At 35.9% G+C, this 15,630-nt stretch overlaps 1 non-coding gene across 1 annotated transcript; it reads right to left on the bottom strand.

Moving 5' to 3' along the window:
- Nucleotides 1–5,133: 5,133 nt before the first annotated feature.
- Nucleotides 5,134–5,243, bottom strand: LOC132651931 (U6 spliceosomal RNA). The gene has a single exon (XR_009589455.1). It is a non-coding gene; the product is annotated as a U6 spliceosomal RNA (small nuclear RNA).
- Between the last annotated feature and the right edge of the window lie 10,387 nt (nucleotides 5,244–15,630).

Genomic DNA, 15,630 nt, shown 5'->3' with positions numbered 1-15,630 from the left:
TCAAAGGGAAAACGGTCAAGTAACACATAATGGCAAACACATTAGAATCACACCTGAACTTTCAACAGAGTCTATGAAAGCTAGAAGGGCCTGGACAGATATCATGCAAACCTTAAGAGAACACAGATGTCAGTGGAGGCTATTATACTCAAGAAAATCTCAGTCTTCATAGATGCAGACAACAAGACATTCAATGACAAAAACAAATTTCAACAATACCAACACAAAAATCCAGTGTTACAGAAGACACTAGAATGGAAAATACAACCCAAGAAAACTAGCTACTGTCAAGAAAGCACAGGAAATAATTAAACTCACTAGAGTAAAACAAGAAGCAACCAAACAAACACCCTTATGACCATAGCCAACATCAAAATCAAAGGATCTAATGGCCACTGGTCATTAATCTCTCTCAAAATCAATGGATGAGTTCTCAAATAAAAACACACAGACTAACAGAATGGATGCATAAACAAAACCCAGTAAGCTGTTGCATACAATAAACACACCTAAGTCACAAAGATAGACATTACCTGAGGGTAAAGGGTTGGAAGACATCCTTCCAAGCAAATGGACCCAAGAAGCAAGCAACCATTCTAATATCAGATAAAATAGACTTTCAACCAAAATTAATCAAAAGAAATGGGGAAGGACATTCCATATTCATCAAGGGAAAATTCCAACCAGAATACATTAAAATCCTGAACATCTATGCCTGAAATAGAAGGGCACCCACATTTGTAAAAGAGACATTGATAAAACTTAAACCACAAATAGATCCCCACACATTGTTAGTGGGAGACTTCAACACTCCTCTCTCATCAAAGGACAGGTCAACAAGACCGTAGTTAAACAAAGAAACAATGTCTCTAACAGAGGTCATGAATCAAATGGACCTAACAGACATTTATAGAACCTTACACACAAACACAAAAGAAATTACTTTCTTCTCAGCACATCATGGAACCTTCTCCAAAATAGACCACATTGTTGGTCACAAAGCAAGCCTCAACAGATATAAGAGACTGAAATAATCCCTTGTATCCTGTCTGATCACCATGGAATAAAGCTGGACCTCAACAACAAAAGAAATAGAAAAAAGCCTACACACACATGGAAACAACTTGCAAATAAATGACAGCTGGGTCAGGAATGAAAAAAGAAAATTAAAGTCTTCCTTGAACTCCATGAAAATGAAAACACAACACACCCAAACTTGTGAGACACAATGAAGGCTGTGTTAAGAGGAAAGTTCATAGCACTAAGAGTCTTCAAGAAGAAATTCAAACAATTTAATGGCTAACTTAAAAACCCTAGAAAAAGAAGAATCCAACACACCGAAAAGGAGTAGAGGGCTAGAAATAATCAAAATAAGGGCTGAAATCAATCAATTAGAAATGAATAAAACAATTCAAAGACTCAATGAAACCAAGAGCTGGTTCTTTGAGAAAAACAACAAGATAGACAAACCCTTAGCCAAACTAACTAAAAGACAGAGAGACACTATCCAAATCAACAAAATCAGAAATGAAATGGGAGACATAACCACAGACACTGAGGAAATCCAAACAATCATTATGACTTACTTCAAAAGTCTATATGCCACAAAATTTGAAAATTTACATGAAATAAACAATTTTCTTGATCAATTCGATTTACCAAAGCTGAATCAAGACCAGGTAAACCAATTAAATAGTCCTATATCCCCCAAGGAAATGGAAGTGGTCATCGAAAGTATTAATCCAACAATTGCCCAGGACCAGATGGTTTCAGCATATAATTCTACCAGACCTTCAGTAAAGAGCTAACTCCAGAACTCTTCAAACTATTCCACAAAATAGAAACAGAAGGAACACTACCAAAATCCTTCTATGATGCCACAGTCACCTTGGTACCTAAACCTCACAAAACTCAACTAAGGAAGAGAATTTCAGGCCAATCTCCGTTATGAACATTGATGCAAAAATACTTAACAAAATACTTGCAAACTGAATCCAAGAACACATCAAAGATATTATCCACTATAACCAAGTAGACTTCATCCCAGGTATGCAGGGGTGGTTCAATTTAGGGAAATCCATCAGTGTGAATCACCAAATTAATAAACTGAAAGAAGAAAAAAACACACACATGATAATCTCCCTAGATGATGAAAAAGCATTTGAAAAAATCTAACATCCATTCATGTTTAAAGTATTGGAGAGATCAAGGATACAAGGCACACATCTAAACATAGTACAGGCGATATAGCAAACCTATAGCCAACATCAAACTGAATGGAGAGAAACTTAAAGCAATCCCACTGAAATCAGGGATAAGACAAGGTTGTCCACTCTCTCCATATCTCTTCAACATAGTTCTGGAAGTCCTTGCTAGAGCAATAAAACAGTGTAAGGAGATCAAGGGTATACAAATTCAAAAGGAAGAAGTCAAATTATCACTATTTGCAGATGATATGATAGTGTATGTAAGTGACTCCAAAAACTCTACCAGGGAACTCCTACAGCTGATAAACACCTTCATCAAAGTGGCCAGATACAAAATTAACTCAAAAAGTCAGTAGCCCTCCTGTATACCAAAGACAGAAGGCCTGAGAAAGAAATTAGGGAAACAACATCCTTCACAATAGCCACGAATGACATAAAATACCTTGGTGTAACCCTAACTGAGAAAGTCAAAGACTTATATGAAAAAAGTTTCAAGTCTCTGAAGAAAGAAATAAAAGGAGATATCAGAAGATGGAAAGATCTCCCATGCTAATGGCTTGGCAGGATTAACATAGTAAAATTGGCCATCTTAACAAAAGCAGTCTACATATTGAATGCAATTCCCAACAAATTACCAACACAGTTCTTTAGAGATCTGGAAAGAAAAATTCTCAATTTCATATGGAATAACAAGAAACGAAGAATTTCTAAAACAATCCTCTACAATAAAAGATCTTCTGGAGGTATCTCCATCCCTGATCTTAAGCTGTACTATAGAGCAACAGTTATAAAAACTGCATGGTACTGGCAAAGAAACAGACTGGTGGATCAATGGAACCAAATAGAAGACCCAGAAATGTACCCACACACTTATGGATACCTGATTTTTGACATAGATACCAAAACCATACAATGGAAAAAAGACAGCAACTTCAACAAATGGTGCTGGTCTAATTGGATGTCTACATGCAGAAAAATGAAAATGGATCCATACTTATCACCCTGCACAAAACTGAAGTCCAAGTGGATCAAAGACGTCAACATAAAACTGGCCAAATTAAATTGGTTAGAAAAAAGTGGTGAAGTGCGTTGAACTCACTGGCACAGGAGACAACTTCCTGATCAGAACACCAACAGCACAGGCTCTAAGAGCAAAAATCAATAAATGAGACCTCATGAAATTGAAAAGTTTCTGTAAATCAAAGCACACCATCATCAACACAAAATGACTGCCTACAGATTGGGAAAGAATCTTCACCAACCCTTTATCTGACATAGGGCTAATATCCAGTATATTTAAAGAACTAAAGAAGCTGAAAAACAGTAAACCAAGTAATCCAATTAAAAAATGGAGAACAGAGCTAAACAGAGAACTCTCTGTAAAGGAATATTGAATGTCAGAGAAATACTTTAAAAAATGCTCAACATCATTAGCCATTAGGGAAATGCAAATCAAAATGACCATGACATTTCTTTCACCTTACATCCATCAGAATGGCCAAGATGAAAAACTCAAGTGACAACACATGCTGGAAAGGTTGTGGAGAAAGGGGAACCCTTCTCCACTGCTGGTGGGAATTTGAAATTGTACAACCACTCTGGAAATTAATCTGGCACTTTTTCAGACAACTAGAAATAATGTTTTCTCACGACCCAGCCATACCACTCCTTGGAATATATCCAAAAGGTGCTCAAGTACACAATAAATACATTTGCTCAATCATATTTATAACAGCTTTATTTGTTATAGCCAGAAGCTGGAAACAGCCCAGATGCCCCTCCACTGAAGAATAGATGCAGAAATTTTGGTACATCTAAACAATGGAGTACTATTCTGCAATAAAAAACAAGGAAATGGTGAAATTTGCAGGTAAATGGTGGGATCTGGAAAGGATCATCCTGAGTGAGCTGTCCCAGAAGCAGAAAGACACACACGGTATATACTCACTCATATAGACATATAACATAGGATAAACCTACTAAAACCTGTACATCTAAAAAATTAAGAAAGAGGACCCTGACTAAAACGCTAAATTCCCATCCTGAAAGGCAAAAATGATAGACATCAGAAGAAGAAAACAGGAAACAACCTAGGAACCTGGCACAGAGGGCCTCTGAAAACCTCTGCCCTGCAGAATATCAAAGCAGGCACTGAGATTTATGGCCAACTGTTGGGCAAAGTGCAGGGAATCTTATGTAAGAATTGGGAAACAGTAAGATCTGGAGAGGAAAGGAACCTCACAAAGAGAGCAACAGAACAAGAAAATTTGAACACAGGGGTCTTTCCAGAGACTCATACTCCAAGTAAGTACCAATCATGGAGATAACCTATAACCCTTGCATAGATGTACTCCATGGCAGTGTAGTGTCCAAGTGGGTTACATAGCAATGGGAAGATGGACTGCCTCCGACACAATCTGATTGGCCTGTTCTTTGATCACCTCCCCCTGAGGGGAGAGCATTCTTACCAGGCCACAGAAGATGACAATGCAGCCCTTCCTGATGTGATCTGATAGGCTAAGATCAGAAGGAAAGAGAGGAGGACCTTCCCTATCAGTGGACTTGGGGAGGGGTATGTGTGAAGAAGGGGTTAGGTGGGAACAACTGGGTGGGGAGAAGGGAGGGATTTGGGGGGATACAAAGTGAATAAACTGTAATTAATATATAAAAAGATACGGAAAATATTTTCTCAGCCTTGGAGGAGGGAATCTTGGATGGCCTATGTCAGAATTTTTTTTTTTTAGATTTAACATTTTCTTTGACAGATACATTGATTTCTTCCATTGTATCTTCCACACCTGAGATTCTTACTTCCATCTCTTATAGTCTATTGTTTATGGTTACCTCTGTAGTTCTTATTTTCTGCCCTAAATTCTTTCTCTCCACAATTTCCTCTATTTGTGTTTTCTTTAATTTCTCCAAAAAAAAAAATGACGAATGTTTCATGAATTTGTGTGTCATCCTAGTGGAGAAGCCATGCTAATACTCTCTGTATCATTTCAATTTTAGTGTATGTGATGTCCAAGAGAGTACCACATATTTCTTTCAAGTGGTCATTAATAAAGTCAAGTTTCCTTGACTTGTGTGTTTTACATTATCACAGATTCCATTATTATTTGTTAAATTCACAGATATGTCTTCAGTCAATGAATTATTTTCTGTGAAAATCCTCCCTAACCAATGCAAATTTTTGAACAAAAAGCATGTAATTGGGACATTGCTTATATTTTTACAGAGACCTTCCAGTATGTCACATCAGGAAGCAATATCTTGTTGTATTCCGCTAAAACTGAGAGCTTTTCACACTGAACCACAAATGGCAAGCAGAGAGAGGGAGACTGAAAGAGTCAGAGAGAGAAAGAGCTAGACAGATAGATACAGAAATAGAGAGACCAATACCAACAGAAACAAAGACCTAAAGTGACAGTGACCAAGAAAGAGAGACTCCATTCTGCTAGTCACTTTCATTGGCCTATTTACCTCAAGAGACAACCTCTTATAATATAAATCAAAAAGGAATTACATTATTTAATATTTTTATTTTAATTTTTATTAATTACACTTTATTTACCTTGTATCTCTCCATAAACCCCATCTACTCCCAATACTACCTCCATCCTTTTTCTCCATGCATGCCCCTCCCCAAGTTTACTGATAGATTAAGACTCCTTCTCCTTGCTTCTTATCCTACTCTTTTAGATCACATCAGGAGAGGTTGCATTGTGTTTCTCTGTGGCCTGGTAAGGCTGGATACAATATCAGAGTGAGGGGATCAAAGAGCATGCCAATCAGTTTATCTCAGGCAGTCTATGTTCCCATTACTCTGGAACCTACTTGTACACAGAACTGCCATGGGCTACATCTGTGCAGAGGTTCTAGGTTATCACCATGCATGATACTTAGTTCTAGTATGAGTCTCAGCAAAGACACCTGTGCTCAGATTTTTTGTTTTGTTGCTCTCCTTGTGGAGCTGCTGGACTCTCCAGATCTGAATATTTCACACTTCTTTCATTTGATTCCATGCCCAACATTTGGCAATAATTCTCAGCATCTGCTTTGATAGTCTGTAGGGCAGGGCCTTTCAGGGGCCCTTTGTGGCAGGCTCCTAACTTGTGCCCTGTTTTCTCCTTCTTCTGATGTCCATCCTCTTTGACTTTTGAGATGGGAATTCAGCATCAAGAGACCTCCCTCTTGATTAGTTTTGTTAGGTGTACAGATTTTAGTAGATTTATCCTATGTTAAATGTCTATATGAGTGAGTATATACTGGGAATGTCTTTCAGCTTCTGGAATAGCTCACTCAAGATGATCCTTTCCAGTTCCCACCATTGACCTGCAAATTTCATTATTTCCTTGTTTGTTTGTTTCTGAATAATATTCCATTTTGTAGGTATACCATAATTTCTGTATCCATTCTGCAGTTGGGGGACATCTGTGTTGTTCCCAGGTTCTGGCTATTATAAATAAAGCTGCTACAAACATGGTTGGGCAAAAGTCCTTATGGTGTACTTGAGCCTCTTTTGGATATATACCTAGGAGTTTATTCATATGGGGACAATGATGTGTCTGTATTTTTTCATAGGAAAATGATACAGCTTGATGGCTCCTGGAATGCCTGGTGCAACAAGTGGATGAGGAGTTTTCTCCTGACAATGATAATGATGACAATGAAGACCTCTTTGGTCAAAATGATTATTTATTAGGCATATATTCCTAATTCACCTCTACTACATCCAGTTTCCTGGGATGATCCAGAGTCCTTAGTTATGTCAACAACACTTGGTTGCTGGGTTTTGCCGCTTTTGAAGGAACACAAGTAAAACATATTCTTAACTTTTCAGGACTAGGGAGATGTCATCCTCTCTGCTTTACCAAAGAGAGTATTGCTACTCCCTCTCCAGTGTCATCAATGTAGCATATCAATAGATTGTGCTACTAGACAGCAGATACATTTTCATTGGAAATATGCTCCCTGGAGGTCCCTAGAAATAACCCTAACATGGCCATCTAAGCCAAAAACACATTTTCTGAAAGTCCCACGCTTGCTCAGTTGCAAGCTTGAATTGATGAGCTTTTTTGCTGCTTCTCTATGATTCTTGGAACAGTTCAATTAACTCTTCAAGGAAACACATTTCTAATAGATTACTAAAAGCTTTAGCAAATAAGAGTAAAAGGAAAATAAAATTTTAGGAGAGATAATAAATCAGATTCAGCATCAGGACTTGCTTGTGGAAAAAACAAACATTGTAGGTAATAAAGGGACAAGAGTTTTAGGGCTTTCTAAAGAAAACATTTAATCAGGATCTGTTAGGATAATACTCTGGATATTCCCAGTGCAGTAAATCTATTACAAAACCATTATGAACCACGGGTGTTTATGATGAGGCAGAATGAAGATAGGCAAACATAGGATGTCAGAAGGTTTTATATTATACTCTGAGTTTTATGGACAGGCTAGCTCAAACATCTTATCTCTAAGGAAAGATTGTAAATCCTTAGCAAGACAAACATGAGGAATTCCCCTAAATGTTTAACTCTGGGGGGTTGTAAATCTTTAGGCAACTTAGTTCTGAGGGCATGGCAGCCCCTGCCCCTCCACTCATTAATTAGTAGCAGTACACTGTGCAAACACCACTAGTTTAAGGTTTTGTATTTGTTTTGATTAAAAGCTTTTAAGCCAATATTTTTTGTAGACACTGCCTCTACCAGATTACTCTTTCAGTTAAAATGTAAACTTTGTATTGTTGGTAAAAAGTCTGAATGCTCCGGGAAATATGTCAACTTCAAGATGCTTCTTTATGTAATCACTATATAAGTGTTGGCTTGACTTCAGTAAAGCTTAGTAGATTCAAACCAACACTACCTGGTGTGGTCTCTATCATTTTGCCTACCAGTGTCTAACCTGATATCTGAATCCCTGTTCTCCTGCAGGTAAGGGACTCCTGGCTGGATTGGCCTGCAACAGAGTATTTATCAGGACAGCTTACCAGTCTCCCATGTCTAGATCATAGGTCAGAATGACAAGTACTTTAAAGTTAGGGTGGCAGCTCAAGCCTCCCTTTGCACCCAGGCAAAGTGGAACATTGGAGGGACATTATTGTCCCTTCCTATGGGAGTTAAGAATGGCAGTCTTACATCTCCAACAGTTATCTAACCTGTGAGAAAGAGGTTCAAAGCACTTGTCCTTGAATGATGTTCCTTGGAAAAAATGCATAGGAGAAATGCCAACCATCTACTCCTGGGACAATGACGCTGCCTTTACTTGCAAACCAAGTACAAGAACACATCAAAGACATCATCATTATGACTAAGTAGGCTTCATTCCAGATATGCAGAGGTGGTTCAATACGAAAATCTGTAAATGTAATCCACCATATTAACAAACTGAATAATAATAAAAACCTAATAATCTTCTTAGATGCTAAAACAGCATTTGACAAAAAAACCAACATCCATTTTGGGCTAAAGTATTGGAGAAATCAGGGATATAAGGCACATATTTAAACATAGTAATATAGAGGAAGCCTATACATCCTCAAAGTAAACAGAGAGAAACTTAAAGCAATCCCACTGAAATTAGGGACAATGCAAGGATGCTCCCTCTCACCATATCTCTTCAACATATTTCTGGAAGTTCTTGCTGGAGTAATAAGACAATTGAAAGAGATCTAGGGGATAGAAACCTGAAAGGAAGAAGTCAAAATATCACTATTTTCATATGATATATGATATTATCCCTGAGTGACTTCAAAAACTCTACCAGGGAACTCCTACAGCTGACAAACACCTTCAGCAAAGTGACTGGATACAAAATTAACTAAAAAAAAAAAAAAAAAGAGTAGCCCTCCTGTATATGAAAGACAAAAGAGAGGAGAAAGAAATTAGGGAAATAAAAGAAATTATATTAACAAATCCATACCTCCATACATTCCCAGATATTTACTTGGGAGAAAGAGCTGGAGAGATAGTTTCAGAAATAGAGAGACCTAGACAATAAAAACAGATATAGAAAGTGACAGAGACTGAAAGATAAAGACTCCATTCTGTCTGGTCATTTTCATTGGCATATAAAATTCAAAGCATACCCTTTTAAAATATCAAATAGGAATTATATTATCTAACAAAGCCATGTGGCCTGTTTACACAAAGTTGAGACAAGATCCTTAGAATAATTATATATATAATAATTTTATTATTACATAACAATTTTATGACATCTCTGTTGTATGTGTTGATTAATATTTACATTTGATATATCTTCTGGCAAAGCTGCTGTTACTCCTATAGATCTGTATAACCAAATCACCACACTGATTCTGGTTATATTTAGTTAACCTAGAACACAATGATGGTCAATAATTACTCCCTCCTAAACTTGCAAGTCCTCATAGATTCCTAACATTTAGATTTTATCCATTTTACTTGCTTTTTTTGTGAAATCTTAGATCTGGTTCATTCTCCACTGTAGTTCCTAGTTCTCTTCTCAGCTCGGCTCTCTCAGCTCTGCCCTCGCCCTTTTTTCCTACAACCATTTCCTACACTCTGGATCCTCCCCTCTTTCCTGTCTGGCTCATCTCCTCTCCATGCTCAATATTGTAGCTAGTTGCTTTATTTTTGCCTGTTTACACAAAATGAGACAGGATGCATAGAAAGTATCACAATGCAATATGCGGATTGAAACCAAAGAGTGGGGGGTAGAAATTTGCATTTGATGGAACAAGGGTATGATGTATACATTTCAAAAGAACAGTGTACCAACATTCCTTCTTAAAGTCCAATAAAAAGCTTCTTTTATTTCAATACAATAATAATTATGAAACTCTGAAACTATATTAGGTAAAACCTACATATGCAATATCCATTCCATGTGAATTTAGCAACTTAGGAGAAAGTATCTGATTATCCTATCTTGACAAGTTGAGATTTCTATACCTAAATTAACTTTTATCCTCATTGGTATTACCTATATATGAAAGCATTTCTTAACTTCTAAACAACTTAAGCTTTTTTGTTGCACTGCACCTATTTGTTCTTCAACCCCATCAGAGACTTGAGAAGGATTAAAATTATTTATTAGAGTAAATAGGAAGTATATGTTAGCAGCTTGGAAAAACTAAAAATATATATATATATATTGACAGAAACAATTTGTTGTCTGAACAGACATCCATATCACTCTGTAACTTTGGAGCACCATCTTCAGCCTTCTGGCTCAGAATATTTAACAGACATATTTGTTAAGGGGGAACTATGTACCATGTCTTGATGGAGTCCAGAAAAGGTATGACATCAAAATTCTATGATGATATCTCAATGTGTGAAATGACAGTGCTATTATGACATCACAATTGTATGACACCTCAATGCTATTATGACATGATTTTGGTATGACATCAAAATGGAATTTTGATATCACAATGCTTTAAAATATTACAATACTGTTATGATAAGATAGTTTTATGACATCACAAGGGAATTATGAAATCACAACACTATTATGACACAACAATGCTATGATGCCATCACAAAATTATGGCATCTTAATGTTACTGAGAAATCACAATGGTTTTATGACATCACAATGCTATGATGACATCAAAATGCTATGATGACATCCCAACGCTTACATGACATCATAATGTTATTATGACAACAATGCTATTGTGCCTAAAATTTGTATTATGACATAAAAATGGTAATAGAATATCACAATGGTATTATGACATAAAAATGGTAAGATGACATCACAATGCTTTCACGGCATCACAATTGCATTATGACTTCACAAGATATTAAAACATTACATTGTGGTGATGACTTCACAGTGCTATTATGACATCACAATAACATTAGGACATCAAAATTCATCACGACTTCCCAATATTATTGTGACATCACATTGTCATTAAGACATTAAGACATGATTGTGGACATTGCAATGGAATTATGATATCATAATGGAATTTTGGTATCAAAATGATATTATGACATCACAATTCAATGATGATATCATAATGCTATTATGACATCACATTGATATTTTTGACATCAAATTTCATCATGATATCCCAATGCTATTATGATATCACAATGTCATTATGAAATGATTGTGGTATGACATCACAATGGAATTTTGATATCAAAATGCTATTATGACCTTAAAAAGGTATTATGACATCACAATGGTATTAAACATCACAATAGTATTACAATATCACAATGGCCTGATGACTATAAAATGGTGTCATCACATCCCAATGGTATGACAAAGTAATGCTATTATAAAATAAAAATGCTATACAACATAACAACAGGATGACTTCACAATGGTGTTAGTACATCACAATGCTATCATTACATCACAATGGCATTATGACATCAAAATGCTATTTTGAGTTCACAATGCTATTATGATATCTCATTGCTATTATGACATCACAGTGCTTTTATACTATCACAATGATGTTATGACTTCACAATGATTTTGTGAAATAACACTTCTATTGTAACATCACAATGAAATGATGAACTCACAATGTTATGTTGACATCAGAATGCTATTATGACATGATGGTGTTATGATATCACAATGGAATTATGATATCACAAAGCTATTATGACATGACAATGGGGGTTATGTCCTCAATATGTTATTATGATATCACAATTATATTATGACTTCAAAAAGTTATGACTTCACAATGATTTTAGGACATCACGATTCTATGATGACATCACAATGGTATGATGATATCCCAAAGCTATTACCACATCACAATGGTATGAGGACATCCTAATGCTATGATGACATCAAAATTGTGTGAAGACCTCATCTTGCAATGGTATTATGACATCACAATATTATGATGACATCACAATGCTATTACAACATGATTATATTATGACATCACAATGGAATAATGACATGACAATGCTATTATGACTTGACAACGATATAACTTTACAATAATATTAGAACATCTCATACTATGATGACATCAAAATGCTATTATGCTATCACAATGGTGTTAGGACTTCAAAAGGTTATTTTGACATTACAATGCTATTGTGACATCACAATGGTATTATAACTTATGACTTGACCATGCTATCATAACATCACTACATGATTGTGCTTTGACATCTCAATAAAATTATGACATCCCAATGATATTATGACTTCACAAAGATATTACAACATAAAAATGCTATTAGGACATCACAAAGGTTTTATGACATCCCAAAGCTATTTTGACATCACAATGCTATTATAACACCCCAATGCTCTTATGACAGCCCAATGCTGTTATAAAATGATTTGTATTATGACATCACAATGGAATTATGATATTACAGTGCCTGTGGTAGCTCGGTAACCAATTGGTTTCCCATGTTAAGGGGAACAGGAACTATTTCTGCCAACTACACTGAGGCTCACAACGATCTGTTGTGAGCTCTGGTGACCCTTCTTGGATGCTGGCAGTACACTGTATATACAGTATAGATGTTTTATGTATACATAAAACAAATGAGTAAATAAATTGTGGTAAAATATTTTTTGGAATGTATATAATTTACCCTTGTCATTCAAATGCTGATTTCTGCCCCCACTCTGATTTGAATCCAGAAATTGCACTGTGATGCTTACTCTAAACATCACCTGTCTCGAGGTTGTTTAAACATGCCACCATTTGTTCTCTGTATTTTCAATGACACAACCAGCTACAGTGCTGAGCAATGGAGAGAAAAGGGTGGGACATCGTGTTCCATAGAGGGAGGAAGGGAAAGAAAGCAGGGGAGGAGAGGTGGAGAATCAGGAGGAGAGGTCTTAGAACCACGTGGAGAGATGGACCATACCTAAGATATGACTAAAAGCATGTATAATGACTGAATCTGAATGGTAGGAATCTATGCAGTCTTTTAGGTTCAGGATGGAATAACTACTGACCATCATTGTGCTCTAGGTTAATTAAATAAATCCCAGTCTCTGTGTTATGATTTGCATATACAGCTGGTTTAGGAATAAGCGCTGTTTAAGTAAATGATATTTCAATAGTAAATATCAATAACTATAAAAAATGGCACTCAGCTAATTTAACTGTACAATAAATGGCCACACCCTGTTAGTATAATGTGTATCCACACCCTGTTGGTATAATGTGTTTTGTTTTTCTTTTAATGTATACACCTTACCCTTGTTGAGTCAAATACTGATTTCTCCCCAACTCTCTGGTTTCAATCTGGATATTACATTGTGATACTCATTCTAAGCATCCTGTCTCAACTCTTGTGTAAACAGAATAAAATAAAACAACTAGACATAATGTTGAGCAGGGAGGAGCCAGAGGACAGGAAAGAGAGGAGGAGCCAGAAGGCAGGAGATGAGTGGGAGGAGAAGGGGTGAGAGGAGAGCTAGGAGAACAGAGCTGGAGGAGAGATCTTAGAGAATGTGGAGCATGAACCAGATCTAAGATTTCATAAAAATCAAGTATAATGTGGGAAATCTAAATGTTAGGAAACTGAGGGCTTGGAGGTTTAGGAGGGAATAAGTATTTCACAGCATTGTGTTCTAGGTTACCTAAAAACCCAGACTCTGTATGGTGATTTGGTTATACAGCTGCTGAGGATTAATAGCAGCATTACTAGAAGATAAACCAATAGTAAATATTAATAACCTCTTAAAACAACACCCTTTAAATCACAATTTAACATAATTTGGTGATGGGGTTAAGCTCGCAGTAATACAATCTCCATAAGCCAATATTAAAATTTAAAAACTCCAAGGTCAATTACTGTCTCTTTAAGAGAGACTCTTAAACAGACCCAGGAGCAAAAGACAGCCTATTGTGGACAGACCTGAGACTTAACATTATGAAACTGGCTGCTGCCAGAGTCTAACAAAAGGATACCCAAGCATGGCTTCCTTATACTGTGGCTGGCTCAGCATAGCTAAACTCAGCAGCCATATCTGGAAAGAAGGGAAGTGGAGGCACACAGACCTCTAGACAGAGCTTAGCCTAAAACTGCATCTGAAAAAATAAACCATGCCAGAGGGTGTTTTAATATACTTTGGCTTTGTTTTGGTTGTCATAGTCATGGATCTGGCTGCAATATATTTAATAGTGTTCGCTTCTCTGGAGGAATTCTCCAAGAAAGTGCAAGGAGAAAACAGGAAAATCAACCAAGTAATGGAATACTAAGTTACAGACAATAGAAAGAGCACTCTTCCTAATAAAAATTAGATTAAAAATGGCTAAAATTCAAAGTTTTTGGCTGCAACATACTTATCAGCTCTTTCTGGTAAAAGTCCACCAATTCACTAAAACATCAAATAAATTCCAAAAACAACCAACTGGGCTTTGCTTGTTACACCATAACAACTGACCCCAAACTTAAAATTTCCTTATGTCTTTGCTTAATTTTCATTTAAAGGCTTTGAATTACAACTATATTGATATGAGAAAAAAATATTTGAACAAGTTGACAAAGGCACATGCCTTTAATCCTAACACAAACTAAAAAGAAATAGGCAGATCTGTGAGTCCCTGATCAGCCTAATTTACATAATAAAAGCCAGGATGGCAACTCCTGCTGTTTTTCCTTAAGGTATACAGCAGCCTAGTTAAGTACTAAAAACTCAAAAATTATACTTCATATATTTAAAAGGCAAAACTGTTCATTCAGTATCAAAAAAGGCACAAAGATAGCCAAATAAAATTTCAAAAACCCAGGTGCAAAATGCCAAACCCTAACGCTAAATGTAATTCTAATACTAACCTTATACTATGCTGACATCAAAATGGTATAATAGCTTCAAAAATGCTATTATGACATCACTATGGAATTTTTAACAACAAAATGATAGTATGACATCACAATGGAATCATGACATCACAATGCTATGATAACATCACAATTCTATTATGACATGATTTTTGTATGACATAACAATGGAATTCAAACATCATAATTTCATTATGACCTCAAAATGTAATTATGATATCAAAATAGTATTTTGACATCATAATAATAGTATGACATCACAATGGATTTATGACATTATAATCATATTATGACTTCATATGGTATGATATCACAATGGAATTAGAACATGAAAATAATAATACAGCATAACAATGCAACTATGGATTCACAATGCTATAATGACAGCACAATGGTATGACATCCAATGGGCTATTATGATTTCACAACAGTTTTATGACATCACAATGGGATTATGACATGACAATGCTAGTATGACTTCACAATGGTATTAGAACATCACAATGCTATTATGACATCAAAATGTTATTTTAACATAACTGTAGTATGGCATCACAATGGAATTTTGACATTACAAAGGTATTATGACCTAAAAATAATATTACATCATTACCCTGCACTTATAACTTCATAATGATATT

The sequence above is a fragment of the Meriones unguiculatus genome (assembly GCF_030254825.1).
Source record: "Meriones unguiculatus strain TT.TT164.6M chromosome Y unlocalized genomic scaffold, Bangor_MerUng_6.1 ChrY_unordered_Scaffold_42, whole genome shotgun sequence".
In the NCBI taxonomy this organism is placed as follows: Eukaryota; Metazoa; Chordata; class Mammalia; order Rodentia; family Muridae; genus Meriones; species Meriones unguiculatus.
Note: the sequence above shows the minus strand (reverse complement) of the source record. Positions and strands in the feature narration are given on the sequence as shown.